This window comes from Panulirus ornatus, chromosome 17, assembly GCF_036320965.1.
Source record: "Panulirus ornatus isolate Po-2019 chromosome 17, ASM3632096v1, whole genome shotgun sequence".
NCBI lineage: Eukaryota > Metazoa > Arthropoda > Malacostraca > Decapoda > Palinuridae > Panulirus > Panulirus ornatus.
Window position 1 is genome coordinate 31,714,636 of NC_092240.1, and position 27,019 is coordinate 31,741,654.

The window sequence follows — 27,019 nt, forward strand, 5'->3', positions numbered from 1 at the left end:
ATGATTGCTCTCGACTCCAATGTCGCGACAGCTTTCCTATAAAGTGTTGTGAATGTGCCACTTTTCCATTTCTGAACTCCGCGCTGGACGCTGGACAATTGCACATTTATTATCTTGCGTGAGACATCTTTGGAAAAAAATGTATACTTCAAACGTCAGTGGATCAATTTTGTAGATTGTTTTTTAATCTTTATTGTGTATCAAGCTAATGAGTTTTAAGAATTACGTGTTCATTTCATGATTTATAGAAGACACTGATATTACAAATTTCACCGAAATTACTCTTGTTCATATTTTTCAAAGAAACCTTTTGAGAATTTTCAATATGTCTTGTGTTCATTTATTTACCAGAGGTCGTATTTCAAATGAGATGAATAACACCAAGTTAAAAGAAGAGACGAGGCATTGTTTATTGGTGTGTCACTTTCGGTGCAATTGGTTATTGCATAAAGCTTTCGCAGATTCAAGGACTGGATCTAACTGGATTAGTCTGACAGCCATTATTCCTTCGAATGTCATTATCTTTTTTTTTTTTTTTGGGGGGGGGGCGTTATGGATAATGAAGGCAGAGCATTGATACTGTGTGAAAGTGTACGATACTAAATGACTCTAGGAGTACTTCGTTGCCGTAGTCGCTGAATGTATCGATACATTACACAGGATTGAACCACTTTACATATGACATCATATCACTTTCTTGGTTAGTCATGAAAGCTAATTCCAGAACCTCTAGAATTCCAATGTACGCAGCTAACTGCAGAGCTGAAGGCGATGACAGATATCTGGCAAGCGTTAGCCGGAGGGAGGTATTAACTTGAAGCGTAGCGTAACCCAAACTTAATTGCACATCATGCAACCAACAGCACTTATAGTTATCAACATAATTCAAAACTTGATAAAAGTAATCTATATTCTTCACTGTTATACATAGACCAGATTAATCCAGCCATTTGAACTTCATATTTGTGTTCACTTTCCGCGGCCGCTCCTGCTCCATCAAAGTGCTGAGCAGGAAGTGAAGGCTTCGCGTAACTGTTGCTTCTCCCACGGCGGCAGTCAATCAAATTAGGTACTGGTTGGTTGCAGAGGTGAGCGGGTGTTGACAATATACATAATGCATTTCAGATTTCCGTGACAAGCGAGGTTCCTTGCTGTGTGTTACAGATGGTGACGAACGTTTTTATGATCAGTTGGCAGAAATTTGTAATGAAGACGAATTTATCTCGGTAGGAGATTTTGATAAAACGGTATCTACGTGGGGTACGGACCCAACAATAAATTTACTTGATAATGCCCTATTCCAATTTGTCGAGAAACCTAATCGCGACGAGAATATATTAGATTTAGCTCCAACTACAAATGAGGATCTCGTTAATAATGTCGAAGAAAAGTTTTGTACAGTAGATCACCGACAAATTATTGTTGAGGTCATTTTCAGTACCATGTGATGTTGGTCAACATGACACGTGCGGAAAAAAAAAAAAATAAACGCAGATTTTAATGATCTTCGCATTATTCTTGACAGGCAAACCTTGGATGATATGGTTGGTAAAAATGACGGGAACGTAACAGAAAAGCTTCGTTAGAGCCTTCAAAGCTTTAGAGGTATTATATGTACCACTTCATAGTAGACGGTCTATTTCTAAAACGAAGCCCAGGTGGTGGAATGGTATAATACGAGAGTGCCTGTCGTGTAAGAAAGTAGCTCCTAAGAAACTCAGAAACGAATACCCAACATGATGGAATGAATTAAGTAAATATGCGTAGAGAAGGTATGAGACTTCAACGACAAAGCAGACGTTAGTTTGAAGCGCATATTGCGGAAAATAGGAGAGAAGGCCTAAGGAGTTATAGTTATGTTAGAAGCAAGAGAGTCATTACCCACTCAATTGGTCCGTTATTTACGGAAAACGTTGATTTAGGTCAATACAACAAACCCATGGCAACACAACTCATGTCCCAAATCTAATTTCATTGATAAGAGAGGAGAAGGTTGTGCAACAAATTGACATGAAAGCTAAAGATATATCAGCAACGAAGGGAATGAAGATGAATACAACGGAAGGTCCTGATAAATTCAATCCGAGAACAATAAAAGAGGCAAAATATAATACAGTATTCCCTTGACTGCCCTTTCCATTAAGCCGCTTGCCACATGAACAGTTCCAGATTAATGGAAGTTTGCCAGTATAACGCCGATACTCAATAAAAGGTAACTAGTTACTGCCCGGAAACACTCGACCAACCAACTTAACGTCTGTTGTTGGAAAACTCGTGGAATCCAACATTCGAGACTAAAGTATAAACCATTTAGAGGATCAGCACTCAGTGAACGATTCTCAACGTTGTTTTCGAGGAAATCGCTCGTCTGACAAATCTGATTCCCTTTATCATATACTCATCATGTGTAATGAAAGTAAGGCAGTTGATGTCAACTAGCTAAGTTTTCAAAAAGCGTTCGATAAGTCTGCATCAAAGGTTCCTAACAAAAATTAAGTCACATGGTATTGTTGGGGTTGTACTTAGGTTGGACAGGAAATTGGTTGACGGGCCGTAAACAGTTGCCATTAGAGGTTAAGCCTCAGAATGGTTAGTCGTAACAGGTGGAGTACCACAATAATCAGCCTTGGGACCAGTTGTCTTTCATATATGCTGATGGTATTGATAATGGGTTGCATTATAAGTTATCGAAATTCGCTGACGATACAAAGCTGGGAAATAAATCTATAAATGAACATGAACGTTTATAGCTTCAAACGGACATGGACAAACTGATAGGCTGGGCTCATCGGTGGCACACATATTTTGCTATTGATAAATGCAAAGTTTAACACATCAGTAATAAAAACGAAAAGGCAAACTACTATACGAATTCTGTTGAACTGCAAAGGGTAAACGAGGAAAAAGACCTGGACGTAATAAACTTTGGTGACCTAAAACCAAGCAAGCAGTGCACAGAAGAGGGAACGAAATTCTTGGTTTCATAGGTAGGGCCTTTTGAATATAAGTCCAGGGAAATCATCCTTACTCTTAACAGTTTATCAGTTCGTCCAAACTTTGAGTATTGTGTTGAGTTTTGGTCGCTTTACCTTAGAAAAGAAGAGAGAGAATGGAGAAAGTATAGCGTCGTGTTGCCAAGATGATACCCGAGCTGAGAAACGAATCCTTTGAGTCTATTAAACGACTTGAACCTACTTAGTTCAGAAAGAAGGTTAAGAGGTGATCTGATACATGTACTACAAGTTATCAAAGGCTCTTATAATCTTGATCCAACATGCTGCTTAAGATTTGATTCGTCTGATTTCATTCATAGTAATGGATACGAACTCTTGGGCAAACGTTTTACTTCGAATGAGGCGAAGTACTTTTCCTTCAAGATGATTGTTAACGAATGGACTGATTTGCCTATTAAGAGAGGTTGAAAGCTTTACTATAGATACGTTTTAAGAACACAGTTGATAGATATTTCGCTTCAAGTGCACGACTTACAATATTTGTACCCTCTTAGTCATATTGACAGTAAATCTGTATTCCTTCTTGTACCACACTAATCTGTAAGTTGCTGATATCTTCCATTATTACAAGCCTGGAGAAGACTCAATGGTATGTTTCTATTTGAATTCCCTTGTATTCCTTTGTACTTTGTGGCACAATGTCTTGATATAACACCCGGAGGCTCGTGTGGGATCTAACCCGAATGTTGTTAGAAAGCTTACGGTAACAATGTCTTGACACGCTTTGAGTTATTACCTCCACATGCAAGACATTCCTTCACATTCTGTCTCTCTCGCGAGACGTAAACATTACTTTATCTTTTACCCTCACTTGCAAGGGTCTTGTACAGTCATTCACGGTGTCTGGCAAGACTCTTACACATTCCTTTATAATGTCTGCTGATAAAACAGTTTGTCTCGAACTGGGATATTAGATTTTATTTAAAAACCCGCGTCATATTTCTCTTGTTACGGTAGAGATGAAACGGGAAGCCCTGTTTTGCGCCGAGAATCTGGGAAGAGTTTGTATTACAACGTAGTTCTGAAAATATATAGTTTTAAGTTCACGACAGAGGAGAGTGTTCGGTTCTCATCAGCAATCCCAGTGTTTTTATCCTCATCACACTCGGCATTCCCACTTCATACTTTCATTTAGCAATCAACCAGGATTTCTGTCATGCTTTTATTAAATGTTACGTGATATTTCGGTCATACTTTCATCAAGTTACCTAGTATTTCTGTCATACTTTCATCAACAGTTACATGGTATTTCTGCCATACTTTTATCAAGAATTACCTTGTATTTCTGTCATACTTTCATCAAGTTACCTATTATTTCTGTCATACTTTCAGCAACACTTACCCGGTTACCTGGTATTTCTATCATACTTTCATCAACAGTTACCTGGTATTTCTGTCATATTTTCATCAACAGTTTGTCATACTTCTGTCAGGTGACCCGCTGCGTCCTTCATGCCTCACACTTCTCGTGATCAGTGCAGACTCTACCGCATGTTACACACGGGCGGGAATGCCATGCCGTAATTGTTGAGAAAGATTCAGAAAATATTTGTCTGTGTCGAGGACCCAGAGAGCATATTCATATATGTTGAGGGCTCGAGGTATTGAATAGTTTCCTCTGTCACGAACTTGGGATAAAGATTTTCTTTTCTTGTGTGCGTGTGTGTGTGTGTGTGTTGAAGGCGCAAGACACTGAGGGAGTTGAGTGTTGCGTGGAGAGTGTGGTCTGGTGGTTTAGCTGGTAATGTGTTTAGGCAGGGAGTGGCTGCCACACAGACGCCCACACCTGCTGCTATGTTCTTTCACGATTCACCACAGCAAAGGATGGCCACACCTGCTGCTATCTTGCTTCACGATTCACCACAGTAGTGGGTGGCCGCAACTGCTGCTATGTTGTTCCACGATTCACTACAGCAGAGGGTAGCCACTCCTGATGCTGTGTTGTTTCACGATTCACCACAGCAGTGGGTGGCTACACATGCTGCTGTGTTGTTCCACGATTTACCACAGCAGAGGACGGCCACGCCTGCTGCTATGTTGTTTCACGATTCACCACAGCAGAGGATGACCACACTTGCTGCTATGTTGCTCCACGATTCACTATAGCAGAGGGTAGCCACTCCTGATGCTGTGTTGTTTCATGATTCACCACAGCAGAGGGTAGCACCCCTGATTATGTGTTGTTTCACGATTCACAACAGCAGAGGGCAGCCACACCTGCTGCTATGTTGTTTTTGTTGTTTCTGTCACTCAGCACAGCAGTAGCTGGCCACATATGCTCTATTGTTCTACTAGGGTGGTTAGATGAGAGGGAGAAGAGATGGGACAGTGGAAGGGATATTTTGAAATGGAAGAGAAGACTGTGGTGAGTACAGCTGTACGGTGTAATTTTTTGATGCTTGTGAATTATTTTCTGGAAACGTGTTTCTCATACTTTATTTATGTCCTTCCGGCAGACTGGGGATGTATATGCATTTGTTTTGCTTTATATTTTATTGTTTTGAGGAAGATTCACTGAGGCAAACATTGTGTTCATAGATGGATTACTGGAGCCTCCCTGAGTGCTGTCAGGCTTCGAGGGAACCAAGAGTGTTCCATGTTTGAACTGACCACAACATTGAGTTACCACAGCCACACACCCATCTCCTTTTGGCCCCCCCCCCCCCTCCTCTCTCTCTCTCTCTCTCTCTCTCTCTCTCTCCACCCATCACATCCCCAACACCCATGTCTCCTTCACCGCACCCTCTCTCCTCTTCCCGCTCTCTGCATCTCCCTGACTTGCATAGGGGACTTGATCACATCAACCACAAAATTCCTTGTGGGAAAGACGTAAAGACTCGTATGCTCAAACCGGTTCCAGTCGCTCGTGGCTTGAGTGATGCCTCGCCCGTCCCCTGTAAACCCCAGCTGACAACCTCTGTCAACACACGATCGCAAGGCATCAGCATTTAAGACATTCATGTATTCATTATGATTACGTGATCTTATCGTTCATACATAAAGCAACAGTTCGGTTGAACAGACCTCGCGTGAAATGTGATGCGGGACGTATTTATTACTGGGATCTTCGCGCGCTGGAGTCCGTCTGTTATCCCTGGTGCGCGTCAGTTGAAAAACAGTCATCAGTATTTACCAGCCTCGGCCTGGCTTTGTTAGTGACCAGGAGCCCCGGCGGCCGGCCCCCAGAACCACTCAACATTTCAATGTTCCTCACACTGTCTGCTTCAGCCACCTCCTCCATCGTGTGAGGACACACGGTCTTCGTCAGCCACCTCCTCCTCCGTGTGAGGACACACGGTCTGTGTCAGCCTCCTCCTCCCCCGTGTGAGGATACATAGTCTGCGTCAGCCTCCTCCTCCTCCGTGTGAGGACACAGTCTGCGTCAGCCTCCTCCTCCTCCGTGTGAGGATACACGGTCTGTGTCAGCCTCCTCCTCCTCCGTGTGAGGACACACGGTCTGCGTCAGCCTCCTCCGTGTGAGGATACGCGGTCTGTGTCAGCCTCCTCCTCCTCCGTGTGAGGATACACGGTCTGTGTCAGCCTCCTCCTCCTCCGTGTGAGGATACATAGTCTGCGTCAGCCTCCTCCTCCTCCGTGTAAGGACACACGTATCTGCGTCAGCCTCTTCCTCCTCCGTGTGAGGACACACGGTCTGCGTCAGCCTCCTCCTCCGTGTGAGGATACACGGTCTGTGTCAGCCTCCTCCTCCTCCGTGTGAGGATACACAGTCTGTGTTAGCCTCCTCCTCCTCCGTGTGAGGACACAGTCTGCGTCAGCCTCCTCCTCCTCCATGTGAGGACACATGGTCTGCGTCAGCCTCCTCCTCCTCCGTGTGAGGATACACGGTCTTTGTCAGCCTCCTCCTCCTCCGTGTGAGGATACACGGTCTGTGTCAGCCTCCTCCTCCTCCGTGTGAGGATACACAGTCTGCGTCAGCCTCCCCCTCCTCCGTGTGAGGATACACGGTCTGCGTCAGCCTCCTCCTCCTCCTCCGTGTGAGGATACACAGTCTGCGTCAGCCTCTTCCTCCTCCGTGTGAGGACACAGTCTGCGTCTGCCTCCTCCTCCTCCTCCGTGTGAGGACACATGGTCTGCGTCAGCCTCCTCCTCCTCCGTGTGAGGATACACGGTCTGCGTCAGCCTCCTCCTCCTCCGTGTGAGGACACATGGTTTGCGTCAGCCTCCTCCTCCTCCGTGTGAGGACACATAGTCTGCGTCAGCCTCCTCCTCTGTGCGAGGAGAATGGATTATTTTATTCCAGTGTGTATGTAAGGATAAGCAGCGACACTTCCACGCAAGTGTAGCAACATGAACCTATAATACTAGCCTAAGACGTACATGAAGAACAGGGACAAAGAACCGTACCCTTGACACGTGCCTCCGCCAAGCTGGTAACACTTGGCAGGTGCATTTGGACCAATAACTTGAGAGCATACTGTTACCACTCACTAATGTTATACTACTGACCTATAACCTGAGCAGTATTCCAGGTAGAGAGTAAACGCAATGGCCATCTTGCTCCTCCAGCACATCAACCATACACTCGGGAAGTCGTAACAAAGTCACTGACGTAAGCCATGGATTAAAAGAGCCTTTAACATAACTACATGATTTAAGACAGCAAAAATTTCACCAAAGAAGACATAAACTCGACGTAGTATATTAGTTTTAAATGTGAGAATCTAACTGAAGGGTTTAGTATGAGGTATTAACTTAATTACGAGCTTTTAGGGTGAGCAGATCCCATAAGCCGGTACCGTAAATTTTTGATAGGCTGATTTATGAGCCTACAGAAGTAGTCGATACGCCCACCTATGATATTAACCAAACGTGAACCTACAGATGAGTCTTTAAGTCTATAAGGATTATGTAGAACATGAACCCGTAATTAGGTGTAAATAATCCTGGAAATCAGTTAACCTATAACATGGAAAAAATAGTTAGTTTGTGAGTGTAGTAAAAGTCTCTGGGAAGTGTCAGTAACAGAGACCTGATAATGTGTATCAGTACAGATATGACTTGACGTGCCTCGGTTAACGGCGACTTTCCTGTGCCACCCATGCTCATCCTGTGAGCGGTAGCACATAAAAGGTTACGGAGGTTCGCAGAGCGTCTTCGTCAAGCCCCAGTGGCCAGATGCTACCTACATGAAATGTGACAGAGTTGGATCATTAGTAAGTTTACCGACGAGTTGCAGAAAGTTGATACTTTCTTAGGATTTTATGTATCTTGTTATCAGCATTAAGGTGGTGGGCGATTTCTAGCAGGGGTTGTTTAGACCTGTTTCTAAAATTCTCTTTTTTTTCACAGTTTAAGACATGTTGGTCTAGTATGTGTCCCGATCTATGGCCACAAACTTCTCACTTCACATGATTAACATCACCGGGTAGGCCAGCACACCAGGAGTATCTATAGCCACATTTTACTACTTTCTCCATAACTCATGTTTTACTTGACACGTTTCATGGTGATAGTGAATGTTTCTCCTGATGTCTAACCCCACTCGTCTTTTTTACTTCAGAGAAGTCTGTTTGTTCCGTTCTTACTATAGTTTTGAGCCTTGTGACTGACAACCCAGTGTTACCGGCAGCTTCTGTAGCAATTGCGGGTTTGGCTAAAGCATCAACTCTATCATGCTCCCGGAGGCCTACGCTATGGGAGGGAATCCATATAAGTCTTTTTTTAATTCATTGACCACTAATGCTCGCATATCTGTCTCCGGCTTTAGACACAGTGTTTTTAGGTCAAGTAGTGAGAATAAACAGTCATATTTTAAACTGTCTGTGGATGTGATATCTATGAACTCGAGAGGAATGATTGTAGCGGGTAATTAGTTTGTAGAGAAGACGCCCAATTGTTTACTCTGATATTCATCACTGATATATTACCATTGGGCTGGGTCACAGTGACATCACGTCTAACCCTCCCACTGGCAGGGTTGTGAGAGACGTCAGTATAGAGACACTGGTGTGGTACTTTTAGTTCAAGAGCTCTGGTTTTGGCTAAGTTTTGAAGATGAAGGTTGTAAGTAATTAGTTTCTTAAGTGGATAAGTAGAAGTGGTGTTGTCAAAGGGGTTTATCTGACAGGAACGTGGGAAATGGCGTTGCTTCCTAATTTTGAGCAACGCATGTACGCTATACATTATCATGTAAGTGTTGGATGCATTTATATTCACACGTAGAATGGCATATATGATTTAACAATTTGACATTACCTAAATCACTTGGGAAAGGTTTCAGTCCTATTATAACACAGATTTGAAGTATTCTAGCCTCATCTTTCCATATGTTATTTACTTTAGTGGTCATGGAACTAACGCGTATAATATATAATTCTTAAGGTTTCATTCAGCATTTTTTCACGTCTTTTGATACCTTTACTGTTATCTTGGACCAGAACTGCTGCGTGGTAATATGTTAGAGACGTCAAGTCAAGAATATAATGTTCTACAATTCTAATGTTTGCATCATAATTAGGAGTATGCCCGGCACAATCTCTGGTATTTGCGATATCATTATGATTATAATATACCATACACCATCTCTAAGAGCTCTGAACTTCTCTGTACGTTGTCGATTTAGTTTTTGTAAAGTATCATCAGTACACTGGAGTGAGATACCAAGTTATTGAAAAGAGAAGACAATGGTTGAAGGGATTTCATCAATTTTCACCGTAGATGATCCAGTCTAACCAATACTAACCTTTCATCGAACACTTTGGTTTTCTCTGCAGAAATAGCAATGATAGATTTCACCGGGGTGGACAAGAGATTTTCTTCTCCCTTGATGGCTTAAACGTAAGCTGGAAGCAATGTTCTAGACGGAGAGAAATGAAGCGAGTGTGACACTGGGATCTGGAAGATGGTGTAGCGAAAGGCGAGTAGTTCAAACCCTCTGTATTGTCCGCGAACGTTTAAGAAAGGTTCGCGTTTCACAATACAGAGGGTTTGAACTACTCGCCTTTCGCTACACCATCTTCCAGATCCCAGTGTCACACTCGCTTCATTTCTCTCCGTCTAGAACATTGCTTCCAGCTTACGTTTAAGCCATCAAGGGAGAAGAAAATCTCTTGTCCATCCCGGTGAAATCTATCATTTGGCCCACAGTAACAGCACAGCGCCCCAGGCTAAGGCGGTATCATCCTTTTTTGAGCACAACGATGCGACCCTTAGATATAATGGCCTGACCTTTGACCTGGTCCCTCAAGGACTGATCAGAGACTAGGATCGTACCGTCATGCTGTAGGGGTTAAGGTCATTTCCTCTGTTCCTCGTACGTAGTAGTCATCTCTTGAAGGTTCTTTTAAACCTGTACTAAACTGAAGGGTAGGGTGGGGTGGGGGTGGGGGGGATGCTATTTCCTGTGTGACGGTGTAGCGACAGGAATGGATGAAGGCAGGCAAGTGTGAATAACTACATGTGTATATATGTATGTGTCTGTGTATGTATATGTATGTATATGTCGATATGTCTGTGTATGGGCGTATATATATATATGTATATATATATATATATATATATATATATATATATATATATATATATATATATATATATATATATATATATATATTTTTTTTTTTTTTTTTTTTTTTTTTTTTTTTCGCTGTCTCCCGCGTTTGCGAGGTAGCGCAAGGAAACAGACGAAAGGAATGGCCCAACCCACCCCCATACACATGTATATACATATGTCCACACACGCAAATATACATACCTACACAGCTTTCCATGGTTTACCCCAGACGCTTCACATGCCCTGATTCAATCCACTGACAGCACTTCAACCCCGGTATACCACATCGATCCAGTTCACTCTATTCCTTGCCCTCCTTTCACCCTCCTGCATGTTCAGGCCCCGATCACACAAAATCTTTTTCACTCCATCTTTCCACCTCCAATTTGGTCTGCCACTTCTCCTCGTTCCCTCCACCTCCGACACATATATCCTCTTGGTCAATCTTTCCTCACTCATTCTCTCCATGTGCCCAAACCATTTCAAAACACCCTCTTCTGCTCTCTCACCACGCTCTTTTTATTCCCACACATCTCTCTTACCCTTACGTTACTTACTCGATCAAACCACCTCACACCACACATTGTCCTCAAACATCTCATTTCCAGCACATCCATCCTCCTGCGCACAACTCTATCCATAGTCCACGCCTCGCAACCATACAACATTGTTGGAACCACTATTCCTTCAAACATACCCATTTTTGCTTTCCGAGATAATGTTCTCGACTTCCACACATTCTTCAAGTCCCCCAGAATTTTCGCCCCCTCCCCCACCCTATGATCCACTTCCGCTTCCATGGTTCCATTCGCTGCCAGATCTACTCCCAGATATCTAAAACACTTCACTTCCTCCAGTCCCTCTCCATTCAAACTCACCTCCCAATTTACTTGACCCTCAACCCTACTGTACCTAATAACCTTGCTCTTATTCACATTTACTCTTAACTTTCTTCTTCCACACACTTTACCATATATATATATATATATATGTATATATATATATATATATATATATATATATATATATATATATATATATATATATATATATATATATATACACACACACAAGTGATACCGGATTCCACCTGCTTGAGCTTGCACTGGGAGTGGAGACCCATCTCTGGCTAGACGGTATCTTCGTCAATTGACGAAAAATTGCACTGGCGTCGAAGAACTCTCCGCTTCAAAGTAGTTTATCCTGTCCCTGCTACTGAGTGCAGCGCTAACCTTGTCACTGCAGGAACCCCTGGATGTTGGTCTCGTAGTTGTATAATGATCTTCCTATAATGAAGCTTTGGCGTATGTATGTGCATATGTATGTATGTATGTATGTATGTATGTATATTTATACGTGGATGACCAACACTCTGAGTACAGCAACAACAAGCGGGATCGTTACCAAATTTCTAGCGAGTTTTTAGATGATAGGAGAAAATTTTTTTTTTTTCGAGGGAATGAAATGGGTGTGAACTCTTTTTGAGATAGCGTGTTAATTAAACCGTCATGTACTGTGTCAGCCTCAAAACTTAAAAGTCAGCAGCTACGAGAGCGATGACACCCAGTGTTTGACGAGTACATAAGAGGTGAAGAGAAACTTTTTTTTAGGGGCGAAAAATTCAAGTACCTTTTTTTTTTTTTTTTAGATACACTGGTATGTTTTTGCTTTTAAGTCTTTAAGGTACTTGTATTTCAATTTTTTAGGTATAGAATTGGTACCGATTCCATCGTCAGTTGTTGAGTTTGGAGTTTCTGTCATCTACATGTATACTTAACATATTACATTTTAGCATACGTTATGTATTTTATTTTCAACTTGAGAGTTTATAATACTTTAGTTGCCATTTTGTACAGTCATGGCACGACCAAGATAATGTCGAACCAGCGAAGAAAAATTGAGTAGAAGGGCAAGACATGCCAGAGAAACATGCTGCTTAATCTCATGGTGCGAGAGCCATGGGAATTAAAACGAAAGTCTCAGGATATGCTGGAGAGAAACGCAGCAATATCCTGCCAGGAAAGATTCACAACCGACTGCAACGCATGTCTCAGAATGGCCAAGGCAGAAGTGCTTCTGATCCAAGCCAAGGCTGATCAGAGAAGTTGTCACAAATGTCTCAAGACGCACAAGACTGACGGGCTGTCGAAGAAGGGATGGCGGACGTGACGAAATGCATCGCATGTCTCATTATGCTCAAGATCGCCGCGTTGATAAGTCAAACTTGTACAAATGTCTCAGGATTACTCAAGATTAGCGGGCTGCCGAACCTCGGGAAGAGAAAGAAAAGATATTGATGATGATGATGATCATGATGATGATGATGTCTAGAGCTGCACGTGAATATCTTGCTGCATGACCACACCAAGAGAGGAGAACACGACTGATACATAAGAGCACAGTGTTGAACGAAGATGTCGGGCTGCTGAGTTCAGCCAGGGAAGGATAAGATTGATTAGCTTGAGTGTCGCAGGATGACCAGAATGGACGTGATGCTGAATCAGCACTTCGAAGTAGTGCTCGCCAAGCACAACTGATTGCTCAGCAACACCGTGACTCCAGGAATGCTGGGTATTTCACGGGAGAATCATTGTCCATCTGGGATGAGAAAGAAGCATTTCCCCTGTCAAGCTGACTTTTGGACTAACCGCAAATAAAAGTCAGGTTCAGAACCCGGAGCAAATAGATCTTCATCTGCCAACAGATTTATTTCCTCCACGTGAGCTCTACGTTTATTTCCTCCACGTGAGCTCTATGTTTGAGATTTAAAAAGTTGGCATAATGTCAGACGTCACGCTTCTTGCTACGATCACACACTTCTAAGGCAAGGTACCCGCCTGTATTGATGACTTGTTGTTATAGGGAGATACCTCAACGATTTCTTTGAGGTTGTTTAGATTATAAAAACGTTCTCAGAACTCAGTGGCTACAGCAGTTCCCTTCAGGAACTTAATAGTATTCATAAGACCAACAGTCTTCCGCAGCACATGGCTGGTCTACCCGTCCGAAGGGCAGGTATGTGCTAATGATAATAATAATGATAATAATAATAATAATGATAATGATAATGATAGTAATGATAATAACAATAATGATAGTTATGATGAGAGTGTATAAGATAACTGGCGCTATGGTAATGTGTGGAAAAAGTATTGGCAAAGAGAAAACGAGGATACATTCAATTCTGATATTGGTTCACTTCTCATAAAATAGCGAAGAAATAAGCGAGCGAAGGGAGCTATGTTAATGCCGCAGGCAGGGCCTACCTCGGTATCAGACCCAGCCCTTAAAGATGGAAAAATTATAGGAAGCGGGAAAGTTGAAAGATGGAGGAGAACTTCACAGCTTCACCATACGAGGAAAGAAGGGTTCATAACGACAGTCCTCGTGTGGCTGGTTTCCGCCCATGCTGCTGGAAGCGGCAGCCAGACGCGTGCCGTTGGTCTAGGTCATAGGAACCGGAACACACATGAACACCTCACGAGAGCAGTGGCCGAAATAAAACTTGTAGAACCGAGACGTGGAAACAACATTATGGTAGAAGTAAAGCAATGGTTGAAGAGCGGTAATATCGCTGGAGAAAGTAATATGGAGGAAGGTTTTTGATTTTACTTCGGCTGCGAGGGAGGCGGAGGAGGAGCCGCCCCAGATGCCCAAGCATTACTGCACGCTGGAGGGAGGAGTGAGGCCTCTGTAGATATGGAATATTGCTCATAAGAAAATTAACTGCGGCCATTACACAGGACAATTGGCTTTTAAGGAAGAGACTTTTCCAATATTCATTTGTACAGTGTTTCCATGATGGAGTGGAGCGTATGGTTAAGCCGAACATGTTTCTGTTACTGAGGGGCTAAATTGATTCTTTTTTTTTCAAATCAAATAGCAGAGGACAAGTAAGATTAAGAGATGTAGGCAGAATTTGCATTTTTACACTGAATTTTCCCTAGATTACTGTTACCCCAGTCCATGATGTTGAACATGTTGATATTAAGAGAGGAAATATATTCAGTGCGAGAAAGAGTACGAATGTCAGAGTGAGAAGGGGAGGAAAAGCGGGTTGTAGTATGTAATACATATGGAAGCAACAGAACAAGAGTGAATAAAGTTGAAGAGTGAAGATGAATCATGTGGGGGAAAAGGAGTAAGATGGAACGTTGCTCCATCAACGACTGCCACAGCGGAACGACCGGTGAGAAAACTGTGCATAAGAAAACAGAAAACAAAAGAACTGATGATGTACGAGTGCCGCTGCTACTACCGCTTCCGCTGCCAGCTGCATGTTTATGGTTCAAATGAACCAAAACATTTGTTGAAAGTATTTCTCAAACTTTTGATGTAATCAAATAACACGTTCTGATTATCATATTCCTCCGTTTTTTAATCTCAAATTCCTCAGTTTAGGTCCTAATTATAGTATACCTCACTTTCTATTTGGTTTTGAGAATAGGCATTGATTAAATAAATTATATATATATATATATATATATATATATATATATATATATATATATATATATATATATATATATATATATATATATATATATATCACAGTTCAAGCAATTCGTATAGAGAGCAAGATGTTGAAATCATTGTGTGACGTCAGAGGAACGTGAGGTGAAGACTAGGGATGGTGGGATGGGTGGCCTGGTGGCCTGGTAGAGGTGGCGGGGCACAGAGTTAACGTCGCTAAAGATGAGGTTTAATGTAGCATCACCGGAGGCTGGCGCACCGGGTAGTGGGGCTCGGCATGTGACCCGACGACAACTGCACCACCCACCTGCGGCGGTCACACCACCTTCCTGCAGGAACTAAACCCTCCACCTGCAGCAGCTGCACCACCCACCTGCGGCGGTCACACCACCTTCCTGCAGGAACTAAACCACCCACCTGCAGCAGCTGCACCACCCACCTGCGGCGGTCACACCACCTTCCTGCAGGAACTAAACCACCCACCTGCAGCAGCTGCACCACCCACCTGCGGCGGTCACACCACCTTCCTGCAGGAACTAAACCACCCACCTGCAATATTTTTGCCACATTCCTGTAGTAGCTACACCATCCTCCTCCTGCCATCTTCTTGCAGCTGCTCCAACCACCTGCAACTGGTGTACCACTTTCCAGCAGCAGCTACCCCACCTGTCTGCACCAGCTGCGCCCCAGCCAGCCTCCAGCAGCTCCTCCGGCCGCTGCCATAAGGTTAATGGAGACGCGTCTTTGATGTGCGTTAAGAAGACGGAGGACGGGAGACTCACAGCCTCCCGGTGAGTGATGGCCTCCCCGCCCCGCCCCGCCTACCTGATCACAGGCTCTCTCAGCTGAGGCCGGAAGGTAAAAATGAGACGTTTTCAGAGACCTGAGGAGGAAGAGCGCCACTCAGACTGCTGGGCGTGAGATTGTAAGTGGAAGTTATGCAGTGGTTCTATTCCAGTCGAACTACATGCTTGCTGAAGCGCCAGTGCTTGTTTATGACCTCAGCACAAGCACCAGTCACAGGAAGGTGTTCATCCTGAGACCTTGACTGACTCTGGTAAGCTCACCGTTGCCTGAGGCAGCGCCCCAGTACACACACACGATCATGCTGGGACACACATACACACACCTCCTGGTACGCACATAGTCACTACACGGATCAGGACTGGTGCACGCAGTCCTCCTCCGGTGCATATAGCCGCCTCCAGCCACACATCCGGCCGATACATGTTCCGACTCTGGTTGTTATCTTAAGGCCACCCCAGATCATATTACTGATCTGGTGCTCTCTCTCTCTCTCTCTCTCTCTCTCTCTCTCTCTCTCTCTCTCTCTCTCTCTCTCTCTCTCTCTCTGCACAAGTCAGTGACTGCATCATAACACACCGGCTCTGCAGCTCTGAATGGAAAGCGTCTAGGTGATTGATTTTCCCAGTGTTGATTGACGTGGCTTAGTGTATCGTGAACTCCCATCAGCCAGCCCTGCGTCACACCAGCCCGCCATCCCGCTTCCCACCAACCCTCTCTGCCTCACGCCAGCCCTCTCTGCTTTCCGCCAGCCCGCCCAGCATCACACCAGCATTTCTTGTATCCAATCAGCCTTGCCTGCCCCACACCAGGTCTTCCTGTACCACACCAGCCTCCCCTTCACCACACAAGCCCTTCCGGCATCACACTAGCTCTCCTTGTACGGCACCAGAACCTCCTGCATCCTACCAGCCCTTCTTGCATCTCACCAGACCTCACTGCATTAACCTATATAGACAAGATCTGAAGAGATGATGAGGTTTCCCCATATATGCTGCAGGGGTGTGTAGATCTGCTCGACACGCCGCTTGAAATGTTCAAGATGTCGCGGGAGGAAGGTCAAGTGGCGAGGTTGTGGACCATACCAGCCCTTCCTGGACTACACCAGCCCTGTCTGCATCATACAGCCTTCCATGCATTGCACGAGCCCTTCCTGCATCACTCAGCCCTTCCTGCATCGCACTATCCCTCCCTGTATCGCACCAGCCCTTTCTGCGCCAAACTAACGCTTCCTGCATCAGACCCGCCCTCCCTGTATCCGAACAGCCCTCTCTGCATCACACCAACCCTCTCTTCACCACACCAACACTTCATGAATCAAAATAAACCTTACACTACACAATCCTCCCTTATACAACACCAGGCTCCTCTGCTTCGCAGCACTCCCTGCACCGCACTAGCCCTCCTTGCATCAAACCAACCCCCTTTTCATTAGCCGTACCTCCATTGTAGCAGTCCTCCATTATCACCCCAGGTCTCTCTGCACCACACCAACATTCTCTGGACCACTCCAACCCGCCCTGCATCAAACTGTCCCTCACGGAAGTGCACCATTCTTCTCTGCACACCAGCCCTCCCTGAATTACTCAAGCCCTCCACTGCATCACATGAGCCCACCTTACACTATATCAGCCCTCCATCACATCAGCCTTCTCTGTATCCCACAACAGCACTTATTGCACCTTCCCAGCCCTTCCAGCCTCACGTCAACCCTCCCTCCATTACATTAATTCCCTCTGCATCACACCCATCTTCCTTGCACCACACCAGCCCTCCCTGCATCCTCTCAGTCTTCCTTGCATTTCCTCGGTCTCCTCTCTGCACCACATCAGCCCCCTCTGCATCCTCCACAAAGGATCTAAGTCATATGCCAGTGGGTTAATTTTACATAAGATGTTACAATTGGTATTTCATTACATAGTTTCATAAGGTAAGTTTTACCGACCCGATGCAAAAAGTGGATACAGACTTATAATTTCAGGTATCTTGTTATTAACAATAAGGTGCTGTGATCATTTCTTGCAGAGTTTGTTTAGCTCTGTCCCTGAAGGCTCTATTTTTTCACATTTTAAGACTGCACCACACCAGCCCTCCATGCATCCTCCCAGCCCTCTCTGCACCTCAACCAACCCTCCCTGCAACCTCCCAGTCCTCCTTGCACCATACCAGCCCCCTCTGTATCTTCCCAGTCCTCCCTGCACCACACCAGCCCTTCCTTCATCCTCCCAATCCTCCCTGCACCACACCAGCCCCCCCTGCATCCTCCCAGTCCTTGCACCACACCAGCCCCCCCTGCATCCTCCCAGTCCTTGCACCACACCAGCCCCCCCTGCATCCTCCCAGTCCTTGCACCACACCAGCCCCCCCTGCATCCCCCCAGTCCTCTCTGCACCACACCAGCCCCCTCTGCATCCTTCCAGTCCTCCCTGCATCACACCAGTCCCCTCTGCATTCTCCCAGTCCTCCCTGCACCACACTAGCCCCCTCTGCATCCTCCCAGTCATCCCTGCACCACACCAGCCCCCATCCCAACCCCCTGCGTAACATCAGCCTGCTGTACATGACATCATTCCATCTTGCATTTCATCAGTCCTCCCTGCATCATACTGCATTCCATTGACACTCCCTGCCTCACACCAGCCCGGCTTGCATTCCACTAACCCTCCCTGCATCACAGTAAGACTTCCTGGACGACACCAGCCTTTCCCTTTATCCTGCCAGCCCTCCCTGGAACCACACCCTGCCTCCCTGCATCATTTCGGCTCTTCCTGCAGGGCACTATCCAGTTTCTACTACATTTAAGGCCAGGACATCAGATAACCTCGTCCATCAGGTCTCCTGATCTGTCCTCCCCATCCACTCGCTCTCCCCTTACTGCCTCACACCCGGCCAGGCAGCATCACACTAACTACCCCCTCATTCCACCAGCCCTCCCTTACATCACAGTAAATGTCTTTACGACACCAGCCTTTCATGTAACTTCCCAGCTCTCAGTGCACTACACGAGCCACCCAGCACTACACCAGTCTTCCCTGCTCTGTACAAGCCCTCCCTGCATATCACTGCGTCCCACCATGCTCCACTCTCGCCTCTTTTTCTGTACCAAACCGGTCGTCCATGCACCACACTAGTCAGTCCCTTTCATCATATCAGCCTTCCCTGCGCCACCGTAGCCCCCTCCACATATTACAGCCCCTCCCAGAATCTCATCCTGCCTCTCGGCAACTTTCCCTGCATCACTTTTATCCTCCCTGTACCATGATAGCCCCATTTGCATCTTGTTAGCCCTCTCTGCATCACATCAGCCTTTCTTAGACTTCGTTAGCGTTATTTTGCATCACGCCAAGCCATCCTGTCTCACACCAACTCCCTGTATTCATCTAGCCCTCCCTGCTTCATACTGGTCCTCCCTGCATCACTATAACGCCTCCTGCACGACACCAGCTTTCCTTGTATCTCACCAGGTCTCCATGCTGTATCAGTCTACCATACGTCGCACTAGTCCTCTCTGCATCACACCAGCCTTCCTTGTGTTCCATCATCTCTCTCTGCATCACACCAGCCTTCCTTGTGTTCCATCATCTCTCTCTGCATCACACCAGCCTTCCTTGTGTTCCATCGTCCATCTCTGCATCACTCCAGCCTTCCTTGTGTTTCATCATCCCTCTCTGCATCACACCAGCCTTCCTTGTGTTCCATCGTCCATCTCTGCATCACTCCAGCCTTCCTTGTGTTTCATCATCCCTCTCTGCATCACACCAGCCTTCCTTGTGTTCCATCATCCCTCTCTGCATCACACCAGCCTTCCTTGTGTTCCATCATCCCTCTCTGCATCACACCAAGCTTTCTAGTGTTATATCATCCCTCTCTGCATCACACCCTTCCTTGTGTTCCATCATCCCTCTTTGCATCACACCAACCTTCCTTGTGCTCCATCATCTCTCTCTGCATCACACCAGCCTTCATAGTATTTCACCATCCCTCTCTGCATCACACCAGCCTTCCTTGTGGTCCATCATCCCTCTCTGCATCACACCAGCCTTCCTTGTGTTCCATCATCCCTCTCTGCATCACACCAGCCTTCCTTGTGTTCCATCATCCCTCTCTGCATCACACCAGCCTTCCTTGTGTTCCATCATCTCTCTTTGCATCACACCAATCTTCCTTGTGTTCTATCATCCCTCTCTGCATCACACCAACCTTCCTTGTCTTCCATCATCTCTCTTTGCATCACACCAGCCTTCCTTGCGGTTCATCATCCATCTCTGCGTCCCACCAGCCTTTCTTGTGCTCCATCATCCCTCTCTGCATCATACCAGCCTTCCTTGTGCTCCATCATCTCTCTCTGCATCACACCAGCCTTCCTTGTGTTCCATCATCCCTCTCTGCATCACACCAGCCTTCCTTGTGTTCCATCATCCCTCTCTGCATCACACCAGCCTTCCTTGTGCTCCATCATCCCTCTCTGCATCACACCAGCCTTCCTTGTGTTCCATCATACCTCTTTGCATCACACCAGCCTTCCTTGTGTTCCATCATCCCTCTCTGCATCACACCAGCCTTCCTTGTGCTCCATCATCCCTCTCTGCATTACACCAGCCTTCCTTGTGTTCCATCATCCCTCTCTGCATCACACCAGCCTTCCTTGTGCTCCATCATCCCTCTCTGCATTACACCAGCCTTCCTTGTTTCATACCAGCCCTCACTATTATACATCAGTCTTGTCTCCATCACACCATCCCTCTCTGCACCGCGTCATTTTTCCCTATGTGACATCAGCTCTCCCTGCATCACACCACCACATCTCTGCGTCAAGGCAGTCTTTCCGATATCATACCAACACTGACTTCCTCTGTATTATATCTCCCACCTTCCATACCACGCCAGCCCTCTCTGTAGTTTGCTAGCCTTTTTGATGTAACACAGCAGCCTTCCCTGTATCACACTAGCCATCTCTCTACAGCGCCAGCTTTCTTATAGCACACCAGCCCTCTATATACAAGCACCCTCCCTGTACCACACCCAGCCCTCTATGTACCACACCAGCCCTCCCTGCCCCACATCCAGCCCTCACTGAAGCACTAGACATAATATATTATGTACTTTTAGTGTGTATGACGACTGAGGGTGATGGCTGTGCATCTGATGCAAAATTCATTGGTTTGCGTTATTTAAACTCCCTCAGATTACCGATGGTCTGTTTTATAAATCATGTATGATGGTTACTTTCGTGCCGATATGTTCATAAATCAGTAAATGTTGAGAAAAGGTTCGAGTGCTCATTTATATTAAGCATTTTACTTATAGTTTGATGCCTTTGCCCATAGGGAGGCGTCTTGTGTTGAGCTGTAGTGTATTCCACTTTCAGCACAGTGGACTTAATGAAGCATTTATTCTTTTTAAATGATTCGTGAAATATTAGGCGAAAGGAAAGCCTTACCTCACCCACCAGCACATGACATACTGACGGAAACTCGAGCCAACAAAGGAAGGAAAAGATGTAAAAAGTGAATCAGCCCGACTGTCAAGCCTGGGTCGTAATGGTCCCAGGAAGACTCGAGATTTTCTTAGTAAAAACGGTTGGCCTGTTGACCGTCTGGGGCCACGCGCGAGTTTTTTTTTTTCTTTCTTTCTTTCTTTTTTTCTTATATTTGCCATCATATTAATGACCTTGCGCGTCCTTACATCTCAAAGTTAACTCAGTCTAGGTCACTGGAAGAAGCACATGGGGTCATCTAGTCAATAGGTGTTATCATCGGGGAGGTCAACATTAGATACATATATAAAGAAATGGTCAGGAAGAGACAGGGAGGAGAATGTACTGATGGCAGGGAAAAAAGTTAAACTCCAGAGACTGGAGTGTCATACAGCGGGGCTCATGTTCACACGTGTGTGTGTGTGTGTGTGTGTGTGTGTAGAAGTAAAGGAGACTTGTTAACTTTAGTATCGAGGTGGATTTACCCAGAGTCCAGGTATAAACCATCGTTCCCCTCAGTGAGAGCGACTTGACGAGCACTGGATACGATGGCATGACGTATGGCCTGACCCATGAGGGGTCAGGTCAAAGACCAGACTGTCTTATCCTTGGGTATTACTGTCGTAGCTTCGTGTCGGAACGTCCACACTGGATCGACTCGAAATCAGAATGTCCGATCTACCTTGGGTCCCGAACTAGCTAGTCTGTCACATGGTGGGTTCGATACAGATCACAGACAGTTTATAAAAACTGTTCCTCAAGCTTACGTATCTTCACAACCTGATATTCTGCTTCGTTTTATCCCTCAATCAGCACATCTCTAGTGATAAGCCTCAAGGAAAAATGGGTTGTATGTTTATCATTATATGAAAGAACAATAAAAACAATATCATCATCCTGTGTTCCTGTGACTGGAAATAGTTCTGTCCAAGCCGTAAGGGGAAAAAGAAAATCGAAAAATGGTGAGGCTCAGTTCCCAGAGTCAATTATATATAATTCTGTAATCCTCTTGTCCCAACCAATCTATTCTGCAGTGAATTGCTTTTATTTTCTCACCGGTGCCGCCAGTTTATGTGGGCCAGTGCATGTCTTTTTATTGTTATTGTTTCAGTATTTGACTGTTGCTTGCTGTCTTTATTTTGTATACAACAGAACAGCACAGGATAAACAGTTCAGCTCAACATATACAAAATCTGCTCATACATCATTTTACTAGGACGGGAGGCACTGATAAATCATCATTGCTAAGTTTTATATTCAAACATTCATAGTTGCATGCAATTTCAGGATATCATATACAGTATACCATTTGGAAAAGGTGATTATGTTATGCTTCAGGTTGATTGTGTTGCAAGTGAGGATGTGAAAAGAGTAGAGATGAGACCAGACTCAAAGTGGAGATATAATCATGGAAAGTAAACATAACAATTTTTATCGTAACATAAACTGGGAAATGGAGTTCAGTAGCCAGCATTCAAGGCTTAGTGGTGGAAGGCTCCATGGAATTTGCAGTGAAGGATTATTACATGGATACCCTGGCCTTAGATACAGTGGAAAGGTTGAGAAAGATGGAGGAGTGGTTCTGCAAGATGTGTCAAAAACAAAGAAGCTTCCCAGTGTTCTGTGGTGAGGATAAAGACGGCATTTGCAAGGTATAAGGGCAAGAAAAGAATATAGCTGGAGGAGAAACAAGAAACTTCGAAAAGAATGTTGTGGACGAGGCATGGGATAATACAAAAATTTTCCATAAATTCATGAGAAGTAAATTTTCAGTTAATGAGCAGCAAATTAGGCTAAGGGATACGAAGAGAAGAGTTACAGAGGACTAGCAGATTCATGCTGTCGTTTGCTTGCACCTGTAGAATTATGCCACCCTTTCCCTTACTACCAATACCCCCTATCACCCCTTGTCACCACACCCTCACTCATCACCACTAATCTCCCTTTTCCTGGCCACCACACCCACCCTTACCTCCATCACTCTCTGCCTCCCTTCCTGGCCACCACATCCTAAATGTCGGATGGCATGGTTCAGTGGTACAATCACCCCTTTCGTCATTTTACATTTCCAGATCTCCCATATTGCCTACATAGCCTTCCCGCTCAACAGTAAGGTACTTTCCCGAAATGCTCTACTCCAGCAGCCACCAATTCGTATCCTGCCAAGGTATTGGATGAATTATTGGCAGGTGTACACGGGGGTTGGCTATCGTGCGCTGGCAACTTCCTTGAAACAGACGGGACCTCCCTTTTGGAGTGCAGAAGTTTACGGGTTTGGTGATTCATGCATGGCACTGTTGCATGGTCGAGTCGAGAGGAGGTAGGTGGCTCTGGCTTATTAGAACGAGAGAAAGGTGTGGAACTGGTTGATGAGCAAGTTAACTTAGGATCCAGGCGGCATAGTGCTCGTGTCCCCAACATAATCTCGCTGCCAAGTGACGTGAGCAACGGAGGCTTTAGCGAGTGTTGAGAGGTGATTACCGCACTGTCGTGACACTGCTTGACAACATTACCTCCTGTGATTGTGAGTCGTGATCATAAACATACTTTTTATCATGTTTTGATTGTCTACCCAGTGATGAAGTATGTGTTGGTGTGTGAGATTATAATTTCATAGATAATGGGAAAAGTAGTGCATACCATAGCCTGTGTGACGTTCACAAGATGGACAGAGGTTTGGGTGGAGACCTTGAGTATTTTCATGTGAAGGGACTGAAAAGGGTCCGTGTGGAGACTGGGTGTGTTCTCCTGGGGAGGGCGTGGATTGTTCGTGTGGGACCCAGGACGGACTACGGTGGGTCTGAAGTCTGTGTTGTTCCGTAACTCAAGTCACAAAGCTTAGCTATAATGCTTTTTAAGAATAGTCTAGAGTGTGTACGTAAGACAACGAAGTCCTGAGTAAGTGCCTTAGCAACTGACCAGCCTAAGGTGTTGTCAGTCTATGAAACATGTGAAATGTTGCTAAGATAATCCCTAGTGTCTGTCTGTCTCCTGCTGCAGCGAGGACCAGCCGTAATGTTTATCTGTTGCTGCAGCAAGGATTAGCCTTAGTGTGTGTTGCTGTAGTGAGGACCACCAGCCTTAGTGTCTGTCTGATGCTGCAGCGAAGACCAACCTTAATGTTTGTCTTTTGCTGCAGTAAGGACTAGCCTAGTGTGTGTCTGTTGTTGCAACGAGGACCAGCCTTACAGTCTTCGTTGCTTCAGCAAGGACAAGTCTTACTGTCAGTCTGTTGTTGCAGTGAGGACCAGTTGTAGTGTTTGTCTGTTGCTGCAGTAATAATTGGCTTGTTTGTTGCTTCAGTGAGGACAAGCTTTGTTGTCTGTCTGTTGCTGCCACATCGACCATCCTTAATGTGTGCCTGTTGCAGTGGCGAGGACCATCATTACTGTTTGCCTGTTGCTGCCGTACAGACCAGCCTTAATGTTTGTCTGTTGTTGCACTGAGGACCGGTCTTATTGTCTCTTTGTTGCTGCCGCGAGGACCACCTTAAGTGTCTGTATATTTCATTCTCAGTCATGTCCCTCTCAGCAGCTGGTTTACTGAGGAAACCCTGGTCACTTTTTGTGTGGCCGGATGAAAACACGACACAGGCCACAAAAGTAATGTTCGCTGACGTCCTGCCTTTATCATCTCATGTCCGCAACCACTTGCGATTTAATGGCATTCCCGAGTTCATTTTAAGCCTTGAATAAATTCCAAGTTCACATGCTGCGGGAAAAATTTCGCAGTGATGAGAACTGTACTTACCTGTGTTTGAGTTCTTGTTCCATTCTGTTGCCCAGCAAACTGGGTTTACAAAGAGTTGGAAATGTCAAATTCATATTTATCTTTGTGAGATCCATTGCTCTATGATCCTTTCTGTCTCATATGTTGAAAAACAGCTGAATATCACCTAAGTGTTAGAGTTTTAAGATAGCATTCCATGTTAGCGACCGAATTGTAGCACCTGTGAGTGTCAGTACACCTTGATAGTCATGATAATGTGCAGATGTCAGCAGCCCGGGGAACATTGATCTACAGTCGTGAGTGCGTGCAGGTGTCAAGCCCGGGGTGCATGTGATGACAGTCACGAGTGTGTGTGTGTGTGCAGGTGTCAGCAGCTTGGGGGACATGTGGATGCTCGCATGACCTGCTCGTGCGTCTTTTTCCCCTGTTCAGTTTTGTTTGATTCTGGAAGTGAAAGGATTGTAAATGAAAAAACTAAGTGATCTATTGTCTGCTGCAAATATAAGGATATATAGAAGTAGTGGGATTAACATATGGTTAAATGTATAAATTCACTCTCTTCGCTTTTATTCTAAATCTTGGAGGTACCCATTATTTTCCTTTACAATATTTGTAGTCGGAGAAAATTAGTAGTGTGTCCACGTCCGAATTTTGCCTAACTTTGGATTGCTCACCAGAAATCAAAGAAACGGAAGAATTCTTGTGTCTGTATTGCCCACTTGCACCGTGCCTAACATAAAGGCACATCATCATATGTGTACGTCAGTGTAGGAACTGTGCTTTCATCTGTCGTGTATGTCTGCTCACGGTAGTAAACTTTCCCCGTGCCTGTGAATGCCAGGCTTTCGCATCGTGTTAATGTTCGAACAGCAGGGAAGTGTATCTGTCCAATAATGAAATATGCAAACGAATTTCCTTGGCGGGGACATAAGTATTCATACGAGTAAACTACACTGGACCATGTTTGTGAACGAGTAAAGTGCATCTTGTACAGATGTAATTACGTGTGCATATACCATCAACTCATGAGTTTCTCAGTACTAGTGCATGATCAGGATAGCACTGTGTTGAACTTGGATCTAACGAGGGCTGCGCATCGGGGTCAGCTGGTGCACCCAGGAGCAGCCGGTAGGTCGCTGTGTTCATCACTTAGTGTCCCAGGGTCAATACCTGGCACACCTGGTCACTCACCCAGAACCCATGAAAAAGAGTTTGTTTTCCACGACACGTTGACACTACGTAGTACTATCCATCTAAGGATTGAAGGGCACACAGACGGACAGACAGACAGACACACGCGGCAGCCGTCCTGAAAACCTCCACGCTACTGCCAAGCAGCTTTAAGTCGACTTAACCGTTCCTGTGGCATAACACTGTTTAACAGTAAACACAGATAACTCCACCGGCTGTGTTAAGAGTACTGGATAGTCACAGATGTTGTAACATAAACATTTGTCCATGACAACATAAGCTATGTGTAAAAATAAAAGTCTGATAAAGTAACCAGTATATATTCTCTGGCGCCTTTGTTCAGAAAACTGGAGTAAATGCATTATTGACAGTGAGAGAGCACTGAGCGGTAAATTATGCACAGACGATGTAGTAATAAAAATACTATTATAGTTGAGAGCCCAGATTAATATTTAATGATCAAACGATCGCTGCTGTGTAAAAGACCGGGATATATTATCACTGTGTAATTGATATGCAATATTTCATGAATACCTGATAATGTATATCTCATCCCTTTACATGAGGATTATGTTGGCTCACTGCTTTTTCCTGCTGATGTATTTTTCTGTTTCCTTATGTATTGCCAAGGACAGTCTTCCACCAATAGCTTATGCCAGAGTATTAACGTTCATCTCTTAGAGAGGGCAGACAGAGCGCCAGTAAACCATCAGACCTGCTGTAGAGGATGACTGAGCATGGACTTTGTGTTACCCAAACAATTTTCCTCTCAAGTGTACTTCGATGTTGGGAAAGGCTGGCTAGGCTAGGAACGAGCGC